At 37.5% G+C, this 7,035-nt stretch overlaps 1 pseudogene; it reads right to left on the bottom strand.

Moving 5' to 3' along the window:
- Positions 1–3,459: 3,459 nt before the first annotated feature.
- On the bottom strand, positions 3,460–5,098 carry LOC122732162 (annotated as a pseudogene).
- Positions 5,099–7,035: the final 1,937 nt, after the last annotated feature.

Raw genomic sequence — 7,035 nt, 5'->3', positions numbered from 1 at the left:
TATTGATTATATATGTGAAATCATATAAAACATATTTTTGTATAAACCACCTTGTAAAAGAAGACAGAGACAGTAATAAAACAAGAAAAATAAAGTTTTAAAGGGAGGCTTCAATCTGCCTTCAGAGATCACCATTTTTCTTCATGGATGCTTTTGAATTGTTTTGGATCATAGTCTTGAACAGAGTAGCTAAGTCATTCACAGTTAATTATCCTTACAATAATGCTGTTACTATGTACAATGTTCTCCTGGTACTGATCACTTCAATTTGCATGAGTTCATATAAGTCTTGCAGGTTTTTCTGAAAGTATCCTGCTTGTCATTTCTTATATTACAATAGTATTCCATCACAATTATGTGATACAACTTGTGCAGTTGTTCCCCAATTGATGGGCATCCCTTTGATTTCCAATTCTTTGCCACCACAAAAGGAGTTTACAGATATACACACAGATATCTAAATCTAGATTGCTATGTTTATCTAGCTTATATCTTATCCATCTATGATACCTGTGTCTGTCTGTCTATCTATCTATCTATCTATCTATCTATCTATCTATCTATCTATCTATCTATCTATTTATCCTCTATCATCTATCTATCTATCTACTTGTCTGTCTGTCTGTCTGTCTCTCTCTATGTATGTAATCTAGCTATCTATCTATCTTCATAGATACATCCTTTCCCCCTTTCTTTGATATGCTTGGGAGTCAGACCTGTTTGTGCTATTTCTGTGTTAATGGGTATGCGCAGTTTTACAAACCTTTTGGAACAGTCCCAGATTGTTCTCCAGAATGGTTGGATCAATTCACAGCTGCTCAATAATGTATTAATATTCCAATTTTTCCATATCACCTTACATATTTATAATATTCCTTTTCTGTCATATCAGCCAATCTGATGGGTATGAAGTGGTATTTGATAGTTGTTTTGATTTACATTTCTCTAATCAGTGGTAGTTTGGAGCATTTTTTTAATGTGACTATTGTTCAGTTGAGACAGCAAAGTTGCTCATTGGATAAAACACTGGACTTGGAGTTAGGATGACCCAACTCTAACTAGCTGTGTAACACTGGGCAAGTCACTTAACCTTAGTTTACCTTATTCCATGAGGGAAAGAAATGACAAACCACTTCATTATCTTTTCCAAGAAAATGGCATTGGTGTGCTATGGGGATCATGAAGAGTTAGACATAACTGAATAGTAAATCAATAACTTTATTTTTTTTCCTGAAAACTGGCTTTTCATATCCTTGACCATTTATCAATTGGTAAACAGCACTTATTTTTATAAAGATGGCTCTGTTCCCTATATATTTGAAAAATAAGGTCTTTATTAATGAAACTTGCTGTAAATTTTTCCCAAGTTTCTGGTTTTTGTTTTAATTTTGGGTGCATTAGTTTGTTTGTGCAAAAATTTTGTTTGCTTGTTTGTTAGTTTTTTACTCCACTTGATCCTATTTCTTTTTTTTTTTTTTGAGAGAGGCAATTGGGGTTAAGTGACTTGCCCAGGGTCACACAGCTAGTAAGTGTTAACCATCTGAGGCCAGATTTAAACTGAGGTACCTTTGACTCCAGGGCTGGTGCTCTATCCACTGTGCCACCTTGCTGCCCCCAATCCTCTCTATTTCTTGTTTGGTCAATAGCTCTTCCCTTTGCCATAGATTTTACAGGTACATTTTCCCATGCTCCCCTAATTTACTTGTGATATCACCCTTTATGTCTACATCATTTATTCATTTTACTTCCTCTTTATATTTGTTGAGAGATGTTGGTTCATGTCTATATTCTTCAAAGCTGCTTTCCAGTTTTCCCAGTGATATTGGTCAAATGGTGAGTTTTTATCCCCAAAGTTTGAATCTTTGGGTTTATCAAACAATAGCCATTTAATAGTGTGTATTATGTGCCTAATCTATTCCACTGGTTCAACATTCTAATTCTTATTCAAAACCAGATTATTCTGATGACTACCACTTTGTAATATACTTTGAAATCTGATACTGCTAGGCTGCCTGCCTTGACATTTTCCCCATTGGTTGCCTTAATATTCTTGACCTTTTGTTCTTCCAGATGAATTTTGTAATTTTTTTAGCTTAATAAAATGGTCTTTTTTTTAATAGTTTGTTTGGTATGACACTGAATTAGTAAATTAATCTATGTAATATTGTCATTTTCATGATATTGGCTCAGCCTACCCATAAGTAACATTTCTCCAATTGTTTAGATACATCTTTATTTGTGTGAAAAGTTGGGCTTTTATATTTATTTATTTATTTTTTTGTTTGTTTGTTTATTTATTTATTTATTTATTTTGGTTTGGTTTGGTTTCATAATTGTATTCATATTGTCTCTAGAATTGTCTTGGTAGGTAGATTCCAAAGGGTTTTATTTTGTGCACACTGGTTTTATTTTTTATTATTTTTTTAATTTTATTTTTTGTGGGGCAATGAGGGTTAAGTGACTTGCCTAGGTTCACTCAGCTAGTAAGTGTCAAGTGTTTGAGGCCGGATTTTAACTCAGGTCCTCCTGAATCCTGGTCCAGTGCTTTATCCACTGCACCAACTAGCTACCCCTGTGAACACTGGATTTAAATAGGTTTTCTCTTTCTATCTCTTCCTTCTGGGTTTTTGTGGTAGTATATATAAATGGAATTGATTTATGTAGGTTTATTTTGTATCTTTGCTAAAGTTGTTAATTCTTTCAACTAGTTTTTGTTTTTAGTTTACTCTTTATTTTCTTTCCTCGTGTTTTTATTCATTCTAATTCCTTTTCTTGTCTTATTACTATAATTTGTATTTTAATACAATATTGAATAATGTTGCTGATAAATGAAACCCTTGGTTTATCCTTGATTTTATTTGGAAGAGGTCAAGCTCATCCCTATTATAGATAAAATTTGCTCTTAAATGATAAGAATGATAATTCTTATCATTTTAAAAAAGACTCCATTGACTCCTGTTCTTTCTAGTGGTGTGTTGTTGTTTTAATAGGAAAGGGTGTTGTATTTTGTCAAATTATTTTTCTGCATCTACTGATACGATCATATTATTTTGGTGGTGGTATTTAATTCTGCTAAATTTCCCAGTATTGAACCAGACCTTCATTCCTGAAACAATCCCATCTAGTCATAGCATATGATCTTTGGGATATGTTGCTATAATCACCTTGCTAGTATTTATTTAAATTTTTGCATTGATATTTCTTAGATAAATTTTCTATAATTTTCTTTCTTGGTATTTTATCTTTCTGTTGTAGGTATCAGCACAATATTTGTGTCATAAAAGGAACTTAGTAGGGCTCCTCCTTTGACTATTTTTCCAAAAAGATTTTATAGACTTAGAATTAATTGTTCTTGAAATGCTTGGTAGAATTCACTTGTGAATACACCTGGTATTTTGTTTTTAGGAGCTCAGTGAAGACTTGTTCAATTTCTTTTTTGTTTTTGTTTTTTTTGTTTTTTTCAGTTTCCTGGAGGGCTCAGAGGCTCAGCACATCATCATGGATGCCTGTGTCCCGGAGCTACGGTAGGTAGCTGGGGTTGCCACTGGGTCTGGAGGTTTGGCAGACTGGAGGCCTGCAGGGTATGCGGGAGGGCATGCATGAAGAGATCATTAATAATGGGGGTCCCTGACTAGACACTGGTTGACATTGGAGAGGTGCCTAAGAAGTGGCCCTGGGTGCCAGGGATAGTAGTGTGAGAACTGCTCTCCGGGGTGCTGGTCAGGGCCAGGGCTGTGGCCAGCACACTCTGTGTGATGGGCTGAGGGCCAGCTGCTCTGCTATACCCCAGAGACTCTGGACATATATAGACATGCTGCTAGAGGGCATGGACCTCGTGTTTGGATGAAAGTCATCTTCATCATGAGAAAGCCCTTCAAACAAGAAGCCACCTAGCATGTCCCTGTAGGAACTAGAAGGCAAGCTGCAAGAAGAGCCTTCATCACTGGGAGTGGAGTGCTGGCCGCCACTGAGTGCAGAATCAGGACAATGGCATTCACTAGAGCAGGGTGAGCTGGGACCAGAGTATCCAGTGAAGACAGAGGCCCTTATCCTGAAGCACTCCCAGTGCAGTGAGACCATTGCTGAGGTTTGGGGTGGCTACAATGATCTGTCTGATCCAGTGATTCTTTATTCCCTAACATCTTAAAAACTACATCTCGATAGGCAGGCCAACTATGCAAGGCAGTATGCAAAACCCAGAATTCCCTCTGGACAGCCACTTTGTCCACAGGCTCTGCTTTCTGGTCTGGCTCAGGCCATGACTTTCCAGACCATGGACTATGGATCCAGGCTAAATGCCATAGAAATCAAGGGTCTGGTCATCTTTTAACTTTTGGCCACAATAGATTAGATCAATCAGTTCTGGGTTTGGGACTGATTCCTGCAGTGTGCCAGCAATGAGCTGTTTCAAAAATGATATGCTGTAGGCACTGTGAGATTTAAAATTGGATATTAGATCATAAATCTCCCCTCTTTAACCTTTCCTTTAATTTATCTCCCAGACTAGTAAATGGAAGAAGCTTCTGATTTTCTAGTTAGAGCTTTTATTGTATGGTAGTTACAAGGTGATGTTGATTAGAGGGATAGGAAAGTAGAAATACAATACAAATTGTCTTAAGTCTAAGCTTAGTCTATATTCTGTATAAAACTCACCAAAAGCCCAAGGCCACCTTTGGAGAGAGAGAGAGACCGTGTCAAGCACTTGCTGCTGCTAACCGCGAGCCGAGTCGAACTCCAGTCAGCATCTGTCTGTGCAGCACAGTCAGGAGACCAGCAGAGGAGGAAAAAAAGCTCCCACTTCCGTTCTCTCCTTGCCTTTTAAGCTCGCACCCCAGAAGTGGAGTGCTAGCAGGCTGACTGGCGTGTGTAGCTCATGCCATTGGTGTCCTCCCCAAAAGGGTGGTCCTTAAAAAAACTGGTGTCTCTCCATTATCGCTAACCAACTGTTAAAACTTTTTACCACAGCACCGAAGTATTATTCCCCTAGTTCTGTCTCTGGCAAACAAAGAATGGATTTCGGGGCCAAGGGCTGGTCAGCCAGTTTCACTGCAAGGTGCCAATCTGAGAGAGACATCCTAACTCTTTTTTGCTCTTTTTTCCTCCCTGTAAAGTGCACAGGCGCCTTAGAGTTTCCGAAGCTCTTTGCTCTCAACATTATTATGACTCAAGAGATTACAAGGCTGCGGCCTGAGCAGATCCTCCCCTGGAGGGTTGGGCCTCTGGGATGAGCAGGGTGGGGGTCAGAGGGCGTACTCTGGACCCCCAGCTCTCGGGGCTGGTCCCTCTTTGGGCTGGTATCTTCGGCTATGCCAAGGTCCTGAGGAGAGCAGATGACTACCACCATCCAGCTTCATCTGTCCTGGGGCTCAAGGTCAAAGCCTTCCCCGGGGAGTAGGCCCTGCACTGGGCCCAGGCCTGTGCCACAGGAGGCCAAATGGTATGTGAAAGGAGGAGTACAGGGACTGTCATCAGTGTCACTGCAGAAGACGGATCCCAAAGCGCAGGACCAAAGCCCACCTGGGGCCTGTTCCCTCACCCATCCCACGGAAGGAGCCCTCAATTTCTTTTTCTAAGATAGGATTATTTAAGCATTCTAGTTATTCTTCTGTTAATATGAAAAGTTTATATTTTTGTAAATATGCTCTCATTTCACTTATATTGTCAGATTTATTGACTTGCAATTGGACAAAATAACTCTTAATAATTGCTTTAATTTTATCTTCATTGCTTGCAGATTCATTGTTTCCATTTTTGATCTGGTAATTTGGTTTTATTCTTTCATTTTTACCTTATTATTTATTTACTTTAAATAAAACCAGCTACTAATTACACCTTTTATTTGAAAGGCAAATTTTCTATTTGGCTCTAATCTTTTCATCAGGAAATTTTGAAAGTTCTATATTTCATTAAATATATATATATATATATATATATATATATATATATATGGTGTTTTTTTTTCCCCATTGAAGAATTCTACTTAGTTTTGCTGGATAGGTGATTCTTGGTTGTAATCCTAACTCCTTTGCCATGCACAATAACATATTTCAAAAGATGCACATAGAAATGTTTGCTTTCTGGGTGCTTGCCATGTTTTTTCTCCTTGATCTGAGAGCTATTGAATTTGACTATAATATTTATTTGAGTTTTCTTTTTGGATTGTCTTTCTAGTAGTGATGACTGCATTATGTCAATTTATTATTTTACCCCCTAGTTCTAGGATATTAGGACAGGTTTCCTTGGCAATTTCTTGAAAGCTAACTGGGTTCTTTCTTTGATCATGGCTTTCAGGTAATCCAAGACTTCTCAAATTCCATTCATCTATTTTCCAGGTTAGTTCCGCCCCCCCCCCCCCCCCAATAAGATAATTCAGACTTTCTCCCCCTGACCGGACCTCCAGCATTCTTTTGACTTTGCTTTGTTTCTTTATATGGAGTCATTAACTTCCACTTGCCTGATTCCAATTTTTAATGAATTATTTTCTTTGGTCGGTTTTTGTATCTCTTTTTTTTTTCCATTTTGCAAGTTATGAAGCATGTATTTCTTTTCCAACTTGGCAAATTATCTTTTTTAATGTGTTATTCAGGATTTTGATGTCTTTTTAAAGAAGCTATTATATTTTCATTATTTCATTTCTTCACTCTCATTTCTTCACCTTATTTTTAATTTGCCACCCTTACTTGATTTTGAAAATCCTTTCATGGGCAAAGAGTGATAGTTTTGTTTCCTCGTTACCTATACTAATTCCTTTAATCTTATTTTCTTTGTTTATTGCCATAGCTAACATTTCTAACACAATATTAAATAAGAGAAGTGATAATGGGCATCCCTGCTTCACCCCCGATTGTATTAGGAAGGCTTTTAGGTTATCCCCATTACTGTTAATGCTTGTTGATAGTTTTAGCTAAATAGTACTTATCATTTTAAGTTAAGTTTCTTTTATTCCTATGCTCTCTAGGGCTTTTAATAGGAATGGGTGCTCTATTTTGTCAAAGGCCTTTTCTGCATCTATTGGGATAATCATTTGATTTCTGT

This window comes from Dromiciops gliroides, chromosome 6, assembly GCF_019393635.1.
Source record: "Dromiciops gliroides isolate mDroGli1 chromosome 6, mDroGli1.pri, whole genome shotgun sequence".
Lineage (NCBI taxonomy): Eukaryota > Metazoa > Chordata > Mammalia > Microbiotheria > Microbiotheriidae > Dromiciops > Dromiciops gliroides.
Note: the sequence above shows the minus strand (reverse complement) of the source record. Positions and strands in the feature narration are given on the sequence as shown.